Source organism: Varroa jacobsoni, unplaced genomic scaffold (assembly GCF_002532875.2).
Source record: "Varroa jacobsoni isolate VJ856 unplaced genomic scaffold, vjacob_1.0 scaffold_40, whole genome shotgun sequence".
In the NCBI taxonomy this organism is placed as follows: Eukaryota; Metazoa; Arthropoda; class Arachnida; order Mesostigmata; family Varroidae; genus Varroa; species Varroa jacobsoni.
Genome location: NW_019212942.1, coordinates 73644 through 89308, shown reverse-complemented (window position 1 = coordinate 89308; position 15665 = coordinate 73644). Strand labels below are relative to the sequence as shown.

Here is a 15665-nt window from a genome sequence, read left to right as displayed (position 1 = left end):
GCGCTTACTGATTTATTGTACTGAGTGTCTGCATATCAGAGCGCGCCTCGTCGTGTCAGTTCTTAGACAGTTCGGTTCCCCGTAATCCTTTATTGTAGACAGAGGACGGCACCTCAATTGGAACCTTTCATTATCCTTTGTTTTTACGACTATGTCTCAATATAGGTACTTTAACAACTCTTTTTACGTGTGCCATAAGTGTTCGTTCTGACAGTCACGTCTGTTCAAATAGAAGCAGTACTCACCGCGACTACTGCTTGATTCGGCTTTTAAACCGCCTGCAGGTATTTTCAAGATGTGTCCTTCGCAATCCTGCAAACGCCTTTTTGATAAAGGCACACGCTAGCGAGTCGATGTCGCCATATTGAGACTCGTTGACTCTCGTTCAGCAACGCTCTATACATAAGAACCCAGAGGGTTCAAGTCTCGGCAGTCATATTTGCTCATGCCAAAACATGCCTGCATTCTTAACCAATTCAGCATTAATCAGCTTCTGTGAGCCGGTGCTTCATCGTGTTGTAAGACGTGTAAACACTTCAAGAATCTACGATTGTCCAACCGTTTATAAGGCATGCGGATAAACCTCTCTAGTGACGTTTTTAGTCCTCTGTAGGAGATGCAATACCATGATATTTTTTTTCCCATACACAACTATCAACATATGGGCTTTTCCCAAAAAAATGCTTGTATTCATTACATATGCATCGAGAATAAGAAAACTCTTGCCAAAGAAAAATCGTTGCGGCAATTGAGTGGCAAGCAATAGCAATGAAGCCCTTGATTTGTTCTCCTCAGAGAGCGTCTGTTTGACTTTGATTGTATATGACGTGTAGCGCACTAGCTCGAAAGGCATGCTTTTTCGTGCGTTCAGTCACATCGAATTCGTTCATTAGCACCCTGATCGAAACGGAGGAACAGTTAGGACTATACATTTTGATGACAGCGATTCCATTTCTAATCCACATTGTTTTTCATCTATCGTGGATTTTCCATTGCGCTATGCCCGAAGCTGCTTCTGCTGCCGCACACGCCGTTGCGATGCGGCACGCTGAGGATTGGGGCGTTCTAAGAGATTGATAATCGCGCTGGGAGTTAGTCTAGCGCGTACAGATTGAAGAGTAACTGATCTTTTCTTAAATGCTGAAAACTACGCACTATTGCTTGCCATGACGGATTGTTGAATTTGTTAATAGAAAAAACTGCCTTTCGTCTGCTACTAACGGTAGCGTATGGGCACGTGCCCGACCCCACAAACAGCCTACCAAACTCTCTGTCCCAATTTAGCAATGATAGCTTATTTAAAATGAACCCTTTCGAAATAAACTATGTTCTACATTTATTGAGTCAGAATACGAAAATTGGTTTTACCACTCAAATTGTTAAAACCATAGCAGTAAAAATAGGAATTGTCGCAATCGGAAGCAACGCTTAATGGCAGCATTGGCAATAGAAGGATTCAACGTTGGTCTGCTGCCTTTCTTGGGCTTAATGTATCAAGGAAGTGCATTTTTAGTTGCCCAGATATTGTTTATACCAATTTTTCTATAGAAAAGGTATTCAGTTTCGTATGCTACTTTGAAGTACTTTGAAATACTATATAGCTATTAAGTGTTACCTCAATTCGTTTATTTGTACGAGCTACGCATCAGTGTACGAGTCAACATAAACACGGAAAACGTTTGGTTAAGAAACAACTACAAAGATACAAAATATACGTACATTGACTGTGATTACGGGAGAAATTGGAGCGCGTCGTCAACGGGAAATTTGGAACCATCTCTTTTACGTTCATTATTAGCCGTTTTTTTATACTGCTACTGCCCTGGTTCGTAGTCTTCCTTTAGCCACCCTTATCTTTGATTATGATTCAGCTGATCTGAGAATAAATAGCCGGCTCCCTGTTGGAAACTGCGCTTGTTAGAGACTGAAACAACATAGCCAAATCCTCTCATATGGAATTCAGCCATACAGACTGCTGTCGCGTCTCAGTTAGCAGCGGCATGCGCCAGCAGTTCCTCTGATTCGTTCGCTTTCGTTTGATCATTCATAGCTATTGGCTCACGCATAAAAAATACATTAAAAAGACGAGATTCAAACGTGCCATTGATTCGAGAAAGAGTCCTGGGCCCTGCCAAGAGATCGAACATTCTCTATAACGGATGGAAATCAAGTCTTCCCTAAAGCCGAAAGCCGACAACGGATGTAGTTCTTAATTTAGTTAAAAAGAAATAAGTACACTTGAATGTGTGCAGATTTCAGTAACTTTTGATCTTTCATTCTCACTTTATATAAAAGTATTTTCATAGCACTTCCGTCTTCATAAACGCAACCGCATTATATATACACATGCGTTTACATATGTCTAGCTTACGTACAATAATAGAGCAAGTAAAAATTCGTTGATTTTTTTTTCTAAATCGCCATATTTTAACCAACGTTTCGGTTATTGTTCCATCCGATTAATCATAATTTATCTCTGTTCATCTGCTTTTCTACATAAATGCTCCTCGTCTAACGATCTTGGTGTTGTCGTAATGCCAGATCTTTCACTCATCCCCGATATCGTTGCTGAGCTCTTAACTATGGCCGCAGACTAACAAAGCTTGTACCTCTGTCTTGAAGAGAAAAACATCTCAGACAGTACGTTTAAAAAAAACCCAACTTGACTAGGCATAATATCTGGTAACTGCTTTTTTTTTTTCAATCTAGGAATTATTTTCCAGCGGCAGGTTTGCAAAAAACGCTCGGGGTTTTCCGTTTAGATAATTTCTAATTGAATTATACCTTCGCGACTTCTTCCGATTTCTCCAAGAAACACACTGAAACTAAGACCTGAATTAATTTTTCACCCGTCTCTTTACCTCCTTGTATTTTCATAGCACAGTGCGTTCGTGCACTAGTCGTAGTAGTTTGCGCCAATAAAGTCTTTTAGGTAATGTTTTATAAGAAAGAAAACAGGAGGAAGGGCACAGGGCAGAAAAAGTATCGATTGTGTCTGAAATTGCTTAAGGGTGAGGGAAAAAGCGATAATGATCAGAGGTTTGACAGCTCAGATTTTAGTTTTATTTCAATTACGACTAGTCTCGGTTATGGCCAAGTTAATCGCTCTGGTTCAATAGTGAGGCATTTCGTATGACAGTTTCTTAAATATAAAAAAAGGAAGGGAATACATGAGTCCGATGTGAGTAGAGCGTGGAAAGATGCATACCAAATCCCCAGTAAAGGTTTTCTGTTTGTAATAAATAATATGTGACCCGGATTGAATTGTACGACGACGTGATGATACTTTGCAGACTCAATAAAATGTATAAGTTGAAAAAGTAGGTGATTAACCATAAGTTGTAACCAGTAAGTAGAAGGTGGCTTCCATTTTTATTATACTCATTATAGGAAAAGTTCCAACGATCAAGACGATTGTTAATTATAGCATTCTGCGCCCACTATAAGCAAGTGATCAAGTTGATGTTGATTTTGATTTTTATTGTTATTATACACATCTGAATTCGCCAATAGAATAAAATATCACGTTATAATTGCCAACGATTCTGAAAATTATACGTAGTTGGGTATTAATTTTCTTAAATAAAAACTTTTCCCAAACTCTAACCCAATTTGAGCGAGATAACTAAGCAGGACTCTGCGCTACATAAACGGCTGTTGTAGGTTCCAATATTAAGTGCATTTGCAATTTTTTGAGGCGATTTTTATGGGCTTTTCGAAAGCGCTGGCAATATTTTAGAAAAATCAAATGGATATTCAGATGCCTAAGCTCCTGTCAGGAGGTTATCACATTTATAATAGTATACATACAAGCAAAAACGTGTCAGACCTCCACTGTAATTCTCATTCCAGTTTGTTGCATATCAGCCGACTACCTAATTTGTTTAGGTGACCCGATTTCATTGTTACACCGGGATATCTCCCGTTGGCCATCGTTGCTAACTCCTCCAAGCTCTATTTCAGGCAACCGAAAGTTTATCACGCTGAGCAGAATTAGAATAACATAAGGTACGACGCAGCTAATCTAGTCCCTTGAGGTTAGGCAACTTGGGGAGACAAACACACATTTAAATGGCTGATTCCTATGAGTGATGATCTACTTCCTTCTGAAACGCCCACGGCAATTTTTAGCCTGTGTCTGTTCGCTGAAATGAACCTCGAACCTGGCAAGGCACAACAGTGATAATTTTCATGCAACTTTCATCGTTTCGCGTATCTCTTAAGACTTCGCTTGACATAAGCTCATTCTAACTTTGCTGTAATATTTGTGTATTTCTTCGGAGTTATCTTTATGCTATGTTAAATCCTATTTTGTTGCCTCTCATTTTTACCACCTTGGTTAGGAGTCTCGTCGAAAAGGGGCACGCAGCATCCGCTGTAGTACAGGGCGCGTTGTATTAGACTTCAACCCCTCTAACGGGTGTTATACTAACAAAGCTCGGTGGCTTTAAATGTCAAAGGTTGAGGCATAGAATTCGCTGTCAGGAGATTTCGGCCATATCGATACGAGAGCAGTGACAGCTGTTTGAGGTCCTGAAGACGGAATATATGGAGCAGATGAGATGGGTTTAATTTGCCGCAAGCCGACCTCAGAGAGTAACATGCTTTTATGTGGGTGCCACCGGGTGCTTTTTGATCAGCCTCACGAAATAAAGCATGGGAAATGTCACAAATTCCACATTTATGTTATGGGAATTGGTACATTTTTACTGTCCTGGTAAAACCTGCCATTAAGGCAAAATATTTACGTCGATGCATAGGTGACCAAAACAAAAGATTTTTAGGGATGAAAATGTCAGCGAATACAACCGTTCTAATACCCAAGAGTTATTTGTTTTCTCATTATATTTTCTATCGTATAACTCCTGCTGAATTTCACCCGACTGGTACCTTAGGCAGCGTTTAAAAACGGTAAGCCACTTATAGAAGCACCTTAATTTGATTTGAATCGATTTAGAATCTTACACAAACCCATGCCTTTATTCATTTTACGAACCACCGTATAGTCGAATGATCCCGATGGCGAATGACGCCAGGCGAAAAAATATACCTAAAAATGTAGAAATTTTAACTGCAGAACCCCCGTTCATTCCTAATGCATCCTACTCTCGTAGATTACTTATCACATCTTGAACTGCGTAAGTTTTCTTTCAACCCAAAGTGTCAAAGCTGTGAAGGCACCTGTGAGCAAAGTATAACTATCAGTGATTAGAGTGCCAACATAATATACTGCAGTTTTGTTGTCCTCAAAAAATTAATTGCTATATATATATATATACTTTACAGAATATCCTAAAATTCTGGTCTGATTCTTTAAGGAATGATAAGACGCAGTATAAGAAACATATCTTCAAGTAAGACTTACTTACCTTTAAAGATTTATAGGTTCCAACATAATAAAATATGGTGGAAAGTATACAAAAAGTACTGTACATTTTCCTAGGCTCTTTGGTGATATCACAACAAATGTCTGTAAAACAGATCAATAGTCGTCATTCATCACGATTCATCACGTTTAATGTTGACAAAAGAAGTGTGACCCATGTTTTCAAAAATATCGGGGTTTTTAACTCTTTTCTCAAGGTCAGAAAAAAAGAAAACTAATGCTACAATTGAATTTTTTATAACTTAAGTTTATTTCAGTTGTTAGCTAGTCTCACGAGTGTTTGAGTAGTACCAGATAGAAGACTAAGTACTAGCCTTTCGCAGATATCCTTAAAGTTCCAACTATAGTAGAAAATGTAAATGTAGTTATCTTCAAAATCAGCTGTGATATACCTGACCTTTTCGTTATTTGACTACTAATGATGTTTAGTTAAGTAAAATATCCATTAAACAGATGAGCAGACTATCCTCTAAAAAATTTGGCTTTCCTAACTGAGGCAATAATTCTCACATAATCACATGTTCCCTTAGGAACATCCTCTGTGTTATTTTTTCCTGAAATCTCTATTTTTTAGTTAAAATTATTTACCCCCAGCATCATGGTCTCGGTGGGAAAAATCCTTCGTTCACCGAACTCTACTGCGACCTAACAGACTGAACCTGCATTTCAAAATAGTATAATGACTACCAGAGAAGTAATATCGTTTTGCTATTAATTTAATGATATTACCACTCGGACAACGTTTTAGCAACCGTATTTGACAGTATTGATACTTACCGCTCAATATTTCGACATCGTGTAGTTAAACTCAATCCTTATGGTGTGACGGCGAAAGTCAAACGTGACCTGTGCTTGCAATAATGACGGTGCCTTTTCTGAACAAGTTCGCCGTTAGTTAAATAAGCCAGAGGAATATTCTGAGAAAGATCACGAACCCAATAAGAGGTTATAGGTTATTTCTCACCGTGACATTACCCGGTTGTTCACATCTCCTTCGAGAGGGATCGTACACCCAGCGGCGGGTGATTGGTCTTAACGCCCTAGCTAAATATTAATACAGAAACACGAACGCCATTTGACCTTACGCAACGTACATGAGCCCAGCGCGTAGCAGACATTCATACGATCTTTTCGCAGGCACGGAAAATGTTTACGCCTGAAACTGCAGTCTATAAAAGGTTGACGTTTAAACAAATCATCGAACAGTCTACGTTCAACACCTTGGACGACTGTTGCAGTAGCTTTTTCTTGTTGATAATCGTTGGACGTGACAATAGTAGCTAGAATAGAAAGCTCAGGATGAAACTAACCTGCACACAGTTTGGTATCGCTTGAAGTTTTTCGATACGGCGTTCGATGTCCTCCGAGCGAGAAATAAGTCGTCCGTCGAATTTGAATGAGGTGTAGTACCAGACTCGATACACGATTCTCAATATCCAATCCATTCCGCAGCATCTGTATGTTGAACTAGCATCCGAAAGATCTTCGAAGGTGAAACTGCTTCGCTTCTAGAACGGCGATCCCAAAGGCGACGCAAGCGGCACGGCCATTAGAGAATCGATTTGTTTCGTAGTCGAGGTAATAAACTGTGCCGGGCGATTGCACTCTGTTTCTGAAAAAATATCCGTACAGTTAGAGACTGCTAAAGTGGCATACGCTTAGACCATGGCACGTACACAAGCTAAAACTTACTATCGGTTCGAAGTTGAGTTTGTCCACTTACACAATGCACGACAAAACTTCCAGTTATTCGGAAAGAGCGCCGACGCGACTGAATTTAGAAATAACACTCTATATAATAGTAGAACGAATACCAGCTTATTAACTATATAATTATCTGGGTACAGTACGCGGCTTCAGATACAGTAAGTAAGAACTATATTATAGACAGATACCAATGTGCTGTTGCAGTATTAGCGTTCAAGCGCAATTGACGATAAACGTGCAAGTTGTAATTGGATCAGACGCATAGCTATAAACGGCATTCAATGAAGGCCGGTGTTGCTATGTTTGTGGGCACGTCATGCACGCAATGTTAATATGTGTACGATTACGAATGGCCAGCAATAAATGAACGGTAATAGCGTTGACCCAGGACATCGTGTCGTAGAGCTGAGCATGTGCGATAGAGAGAACTTTTAAAGAATAAAGTATATCTTTGAGACGAGTTATGCTAAGTATATGTGTAGCTTTTATTTGATCCTTAGGATGATAGGATTGTACTACCTATTTCCCATCCAGAAAATTTGAAATGGGATAAAGGTGAAGCAAATTATCATAAAACGCAGCTTTAGAAGCATAGGTAAAACGGACACCTTAATTACAGACGACGATTTTTTTCTAGGCAAATGAGATAGCGTTTCAATAAACGCAATCGGTTTGGCGTCTTATGATTATCGAAACATTTGAGTGTACCTTCATTGATGATAGAGTTAGTACCGGTAGATGCTAATGGCAAAGGTATAGCAAACTCGCCAGAAAACATGGCGGATTCCAAAGCATGGAGCCCATTATGGGTCATTGCATGTAGATGGAATAGCGAGACATTTGCTTTAAATTAGCAACGGTCGAAATAAATTTCCAAATTCAACAAATGATGAATGCAACGACTAGCTATGCAGCTTGCTATTAGCAGATCATTGTGACATATATAGTAGGAACCGTTCTTTGCGGATTACGATTTGAACTGCATCCCATCCAAAACTGTGCTGGAAATCGGAAAAGATAACGTTACAGAAAACGTCCTAGAAATATTTTGACTGGTGGAAGGAGCGTTCAGATGAGTGTTCAATGTATTTTTCAGCAAGTTCTCCAATGAGCGGAAGCAAGCTCTTATATATAGCCATGTTGAGGTTAAGGTGAAGGCACAGGCGAATCCTCCATTCGTCCTCTGAATTACTTTATAGGATAATGATCGCATTCAGTTTATCATTCTATATCGAACCCGTTATGGATTCAGTCATATTGTAGTCGATAGTTGCCTAGTAAGAAATAGTCAATAGATATATTATCAATTATTCAAGCTTATCACACTTTCCATTAGATAATGGACTGGCATAAAAGTAGCTTAGCTGCTAAACTGATATAACGATCAATCTGAAGCGCGCTTTATCAAGTCCAGGAAACGGCAACAGGGGGCTTTTGCGCATACTGTAAGAGTTTACATTCACCAAAGAGGAGCAATTATTTGACTATTCTGGCGTTATCGAAATTCTCTTTGCGAACCGCAATTATAGAATTTCCGATTTTTCCAATCCACTCTTGGCAGCGCACCCACTCCTCTCACGGCGAAAGGTTGTCTATCCATTGTTTTCAATTCCCTCTTCTGCTAAACCTTCCTATGGTTGCCCGTATCATGCGACCCGACCTTAATCTACGCGAGTGCTGATTTTCCTCTTCCAAACGGCTTCGTCTTTTTTAAAACTTCATTGCATTTTTTTTATTGTCATATATGTATATATTATTAATTGTGCGAATCTTTAGCGAACTCAGTAAAAACGAGTTAACCTCTGGCTAATGATTTTTTAAACGAAAAGATTAAAAAATGAAATCTAGATATCTTTATGTAGCTCAACTATGTCGTGTGATCTATAGCGGTAGCGAACGGGGTGGTATGACTGAAAGCTAATACAACTACATCTAATGATGTCCACGATACTTATTCACGATACGTCCCCACGTACGTCCCACGTACGCGGCCGCTCATAACGGTCACCGCAAGGTGTAGTGTCAAATACCTGGCTTTGTATTATATTGAATAGTTTGCTTTTGTTACGAATAGTAGCACGAATCCCGCCTGTAACAATAAAAGAGTGACGAACTTACAAGTGGATGCTCCGACAAAATTCAAGAGGCACGATTTTTCAGTTGTTGGTTCCACAGCTTCAATCTCTTACGTGGCTGCCTTTCTAACTACCGCGAATGCCATACAAGGAATACCAGTATCAAATCTTAATGTTATTTAGTACACTCGTGACCATAAGCGAAAAGCCTTCGTAAACGCATTTCGAGATACGATACGGTAGGGATAACGTCAAAGGACTGAGCGAGTCTGATCGCATGCTTGGTCAACAAATCCTAAGCTGGCTCTTGAGCCTCATATGCTTCACGTTTTAGTAGTTACGGCCTTGTTGCCATATACGCAATAATGCTATTTTTTCTCTGATTTTCATCAAAGAAGCTTGCATTTTTACTATTAGAGCATTGGGAACATTATACTGGAATGCGTATGTCTCAACCACAGCTTCCTGAGGTCAAAGACATCTGCCACACAGAAGAGAAGAGTGGCGATCGAAAAAAAAGAGACGCCACATGGGAAAACCAATAATTAGCGAGACACCCAGGAACAAGTAGAAATTGTCTGCTACTAGCGGGCGCCAAGAACCAGGCGTCTTCGCCGACAGAAGTCTTGATCACAAGAAGTCATGAGCTGCCTCTGTTTCTTCTTACGTAAACAAATAGACACTGACTATGACCATGTGTGGTCCTGTCGATACCGAATAGAAAAGAGATCAGTTCTGGGCCCGAGCGATGCATTAAACCTGAAGCCTATCAGCCTGTTTGTGAGAGATAGTCAAGATAGCTCGAGAAAACGCTTGAACACATACGATCCCAACGTGCAGCCATTCACGCAGGCAGATATGTACCGTAGTATGGTTATTTGTGGCTAATTTGCAATAACTGCATAGCGAGCGAGCTGTGGACTCTCACTGTACAGGTGAAATTTAAGTTTTCATACGCTCTACGTAAAGGAAGAAGTAGATAAAATGCAAAAGAAACACTACTAATAAAATAACTACTATTTATTATAGTAGTTATTTCATTAGAATTATATGCTATTACCTCTCTGACCTTTTTACGTAATAAATATCGATTCAAGTTTAGTCTGCCAGTAAAATGTCGAGCTGATATCCAACGAGTGTTACTGCTTTTGAGTCTACTTTACCAGGATCAGAAACTTGAAATGATTCAAAATTAACGGCAATTGGATATCACTGAAGACCAACATTATATGCGTCTTATTAAGAAGCATTTTGACGCTATATCGAGGAGGTAATTCAATAGACATACTCACACTATAGGAATAGTTGGAAGGCTGACAGGTATTACTTTGATAAAAAAGAATTCGAACAAGATGTTATCCTAGGAGAGCTATTTATTTTTATTTAACATCTCAGAAAATATTTTTGCTACACATTCTTTTGTGGCAATTTTGCTCATCATAACCTGCGTTAATTTTATATATTATTAGTTAAATACCAAGTAATATAGTGATCAATCCCACCACTATTCAGTTAGCTAAACAAGAGAGTCGTAAAGCCTAAAATAACCTGCAGTTCATACGTGCACACAAAGATACATATATATATATATCCAGTACATGTTGCACTACTGGAAAGTAGGTGTGAACGACAGTGACTTGGGAAAGCTGGTTCACGGCAGCAAACGTTTTGATTCTGGCGCACTTCCACGTCTTTTCAATGGTGACATGTTCGCCTCTCTCCGGCATCGTCCCTGCTGTTATTTTTGTGTGCCCTATGGTCATTATATCTTTAATGCTAAAAGGTCCTTCGTTCCGACACGGCAATGAGGAAGGTCACTTTTACGGTCATCGATCTACCGCATGTTTCGCGCTTTCTCTGGTACCTAGCGCATCGCTTTCCCGCTTGTTCTGCCGTTTTCTGGTTCTGCTCTGCAGCTCTTTTTTCGGTTATTTTTCGCTCTCGCCCTGGGGCAGTCGCCGGACGACACAGCGGTTATGATCGATTCGCATGCTTCTCACGTATCGTCTTTCGGAGATCAGGGGGACATGCCATTGCATTTCCAGCAGCAGCAGCAGCAGCAGCAATAGTACTTCCACCGCCTATGAAAGACAAACCGAAGTTCACCAATGAGTCGAAGCACGATGTCGCTGCTGAAGTTGCCGTAACTGCTCTCCGCCCTAAACTGGAACTTTTATTTTGCACTTTGATGCTATGCTGTTTACTATGATGGGGATTCACTTTATTATGGTGGGCGTGCAACTGTGAATACTGTGATGCACTTTTATTGGGCGAACAGTTAAGTTTTGTAGAGGGGACAGATCATTAGAGACGTTGAATATATATATGTGTCCTTAGATGTACTTTTTTTTTTTGCCTTTACAATCAGCACACCTATTCATTTTTTTTGTCAGTTGTATGATTTGCTTCACCTGTCGCCTAGGCTCTTTCAATAGGGTCAATAAATTGGAACAGCAGCTCAAGTCATGAATGTTTGTCATTCGTTATTGCAGCAGATCGTAAACGGTTAAATGCTAATGTTTAGATGGTCAATAGATGAAACCATGTGCACTCCTTGATTTCCGCTACCCAACTCTCGGTATAGTTTGGTGTTAATGCATGACTTTGCTAGCCTTGTGAATGTTCTCACTGACAATCTTTTCGAGGACTATTAGATAACAAAGGGGACAGGCATTTTTGAAGTCCTTTGCAAGTTAAGTGACGACCACGCTCGTACAGGTCTTTTACCGGGTAGTTTTTTTGCGGTTAGCTATATATAAACACGCATGTATATATGCATACCTTAGCTGAGGGCCTTTGACTATAGAAATTGGGATCTCTTTGAACCCTATAAAATTGGAAACGCACTGCGCACAGGGTGCGCAGTCTAAAGGATAAGAAAACACTTTTCATCGGTAGTCCTCAATACATCTACACACAGATATGGCCAGCAAGCAAAACACGGAAGAACTGTAGAGACGAGAAGAGACCCTAAGCCTAAAATTGTGATTGAAGCGAGCCTAATATAAGCTTTCTAAGGACATTAGAACGGAGCACACTTTAAATATACCAACGTACTTAATTGCACAAATGAGTTTAAAACTGTACTAGAAAACCCAGGCTTAATAAAAGCTAGCGCGTTTTTTATTTAAATAGGTATAGTTTTTCTAACTGTTAAGTAGCACTGTTCTATCGTCTCTGTTAGTAACAAAGGCGTGATAAAAACCTTCGGTATTTGTTAAACCTTTTAGCGATCAGCGAAAAAGAGCTAGTGAACTATCAGTAGTACTTCGTTTACTACGTTTCTTCAACGTACGGTAATTCTTGATTTGGCTTCTATTGAAAAAATAAATATTGCAAAGACAATACATGAGTCTGAAACAAAATTGCACGGCCCATACGGCCGGTGTGTTGAAAGGTGTTGCTTAGGTAAATATGCTTAACCCAGACGAATGTTTCTTCTTATGTCTGTGAGCGTATGTTTATCCATGTCGCTTGTTTATTTTAAGGATCTGAAAAGGAGGCGACTGATTGCCTTAATCATTCTTTTGACAGTTTATGGATCAGGCTACGTAACGATCGAATAGCTTCAAAATATACAAGCTTCGGGAAATCTCCATCAGGAAGGGGGAGAACTTGAAAAATTAAGATAGAAAAAGGGAAGCCATGTCTGATTCTCTGAGCTCATTGCTTGTCATACCACAACTAGACAAGACTAGACCGGACACAAAATACTTCGTTAGAGAACGGGGAGTATCTCTTGCTCATGTATCCGTTGGAAAAAGAAACCAATTTTAGCTGAGCACTGTTTTTTAAAAAGAACTGTCAAACTTTCTCGTTCTACCTAACATCAAACCCAAAAGCTTAGAATGTGATCCTATGAATTATCCGTATTCGATATACCGTTAATCACACAGCCATTCTGAAGTCAAGAACGAAATTTTCAGTCAACTTACTTCGGAAAAATTATAGAAATAACATGGCGCTTACGTTCGTTGTCTCTTTCTTGCTCCGCAGAGTATCAGTATTGCACAAAAATAACAGTTTCGAAACCGGGCTGCTAGTAACCTCGTCACTTTCAAAATGTTGGTAAATGTTAAATAAAAAAGTCCTACAATGGATTAAATTCAGTAATCAAACACAGACCTATCTTTTTTTTTACCAGAAATAGGCAGATGAAGATCAGTTATACTTAATGAGGATCCGTTTCCTTAGGTTCTCTTGTATCGAGCACCACTACAGGAGGGACACAGTTATCAATATTTATAAGAAGAGCACACTAGCACGCTAGAGAGGTCACAACTCAAGGCTTCCGGATTGAAATAGAGTTACAAGGAATATCTGGATCCTTGAAAGCGTCTACTATCATTACATAGAAACGTCTACAAGGCCGACGCAAAAGGTAAACAGTTAGCTAGCAAACTATCTTGGCCCCTTTCTTCTATCTAGATGGCGTAATTAAGTGTATAATAATACCTTATCTGATACTTATTTCGTAGCTTGCGACGACAAATATAGGGTTTCATGGAATTTGTTGTTCCTCTTATACGGTTACAAGGAATTAACTACTTTAAAGGTACCTTTATCTCATATATGCATACAAGAGAGGACTCTATGATGCGATCCAACAAGAAGACCGGATGACCACATTTCTCGTCCTTGTCCGATTACGTCAATTCATCCAACATAGATTTACACGTCTGTTATAGAAGCAATTTTATTTCTGCATAGGGTGTAGCTAACACTGACACAAATCGTGTAGGCAAAATATGCCACATAGAAGCTTTGGCTCATAGCTTTGAAACAGCGTATTTGAAGCTATGCAACTACTGATCTAGTCTGTTCTAAAATGTCAGTGTAGCAGGGGGCAAGGACACTCTGACGTATTACGGAAAGTCTAACGCGTAAACAAATTTGACTAGTTATTGGACGGCGGCCGGACATACTGCTTTACGCGCTCTGCGCGTAACATGCTTAAAAACAGCTGTTTTCCTTCGCGTCCGGTGCTATCCTTAATTGCTTGCTGGACCCTGCGTCAGCGCGAAGCGAGAAAAACCGACACTTGCAAAAGTATTATGTGTTGTCTCTATCTCGCACTGAGTAGAGTAAACGAAAAAACATTATGGTTAAAGATCCAGCATAAGTCAAAGTAACACGTAATTTCCTACTACTAAATTAATGTATCATTACGTTATAGGATTGTAAGTACGTGACGCAGATTGTGGCACCTGCATTTAAAAAAAATAGGATGCATTTGATCTGTCCGCGTGTTCCCGTTTCAGCGAAGAGAACCATAAATTTATGTCTTATACCTCTTCCCGAATGGTTACTTGCGGATGTTGAGCTTCGCCGAAGAGAAATAGAGATTGTTCCACGAGCTGAGCTGTGATTTCAAAGGAAAGCCAGATGTTGCGCGTGCGTTTTACAGATGTCGTTTTCTGCTACTGGGGTTAAATTTATTTACTAAGTATCTTTTGTCAACACTGCTTGCCTGAAACCATAAATTTAGCGCTTCTGCACAACGGAGATAGACTGTCAAGTAATTTAACGCAGAGCTACTGTGCGGCGACCATGGGGCTCGTACGGAGCAATGAACGATCACGTAGAGTTCAAGCCCTATCTTGACATTGCTTTCGAAAAGCGGATAATGTTAGATATAGCATTAGGGCATGGAAGCTTCGATTAATTGTAAGAGTTATGGACTATCTTGAACTGTTTCTTAAAATTGTTACGTGCAGCATTACCGTATATTACAAAGAAAATGTCACGACAAAACTCTTTATAATGGTCCGTAATTGCGACTATGATGATAACGATGATAATAAAAACACGTTTCACTATATCCAGGTTTGACACCAGAAAAAGCAAAGCCAAGTCCTGTACATGACCTCGATTTCCTTATAGGACCTGAACGCAGTACATAGCGACGACGTGTACCTAGCTTGCCGTTCTCTAATATGAATTGTCAAAAAGGCTAAGAAGAAAAAGTCGTCTATTTGCGCCTGCTTGCGGTTCGCTTACTAACAGGCTTAAGATATAGATGTAACAATATTTCATAGTCGCGAAAGTGGCTTTTTCAGCCATTGTGTCAGCAGAAAATACTCTTCGGGATACTACGGTCATGCGTGTTACACTTGTGCATCTTCGCAGATACAGCTGCTGCGCTGGCTACTCGTTGTTGCTTATTATTTTTTCCACTGTCTGCGTTCGTGCTGCTGCTGCTGCTGCTTCTACCATCGCGTCCGTCCATGAGAGACATACGCCTTTGCAGCCTTTCTTGCCTTGTCATCCGCGCTAACTGCGGCACTTACGAGGATAGAAAAGTAGGAGCCAGCTAAGGAAAGCCAAGGAGGTAACCATTATGGCTGCCTTTTGGCCGTTGAACTATGCACAGGAGCCGCGATTCGTAGTTGCTGCAGAGGGAGGTAGAGACAGAAAGTCCAAATTGACAGCACAGGATGACTAACTCAGTCCGAGCATATCTGGCCGACACGTTATTTGGACAGACTGCCTCCGCT

General features: G+C 40.0%; 1 long non-coding RNA gene across 1 annotated transcript in view; it reads right to left on the bottom strand.

The window, feature by feature from the left end:
* Window positions 1-10535: 10535 nt before the first annotated feature.
* LOC111260178 (uncharacterized) overlaps window positions 10536-15665 on the bottom strand; it is a 12255-nt gene continuing 7125 nt past the window's right edge. The window contains exon 3 of the long non-coding RNA XR_002680147.1: window positions 10536-11249. This is a non-coding gene — a long non-coding RNA (uncharacterized LOC111260178). The remainder of the gene's footprint in view (window positions 11250-15665) is intronic.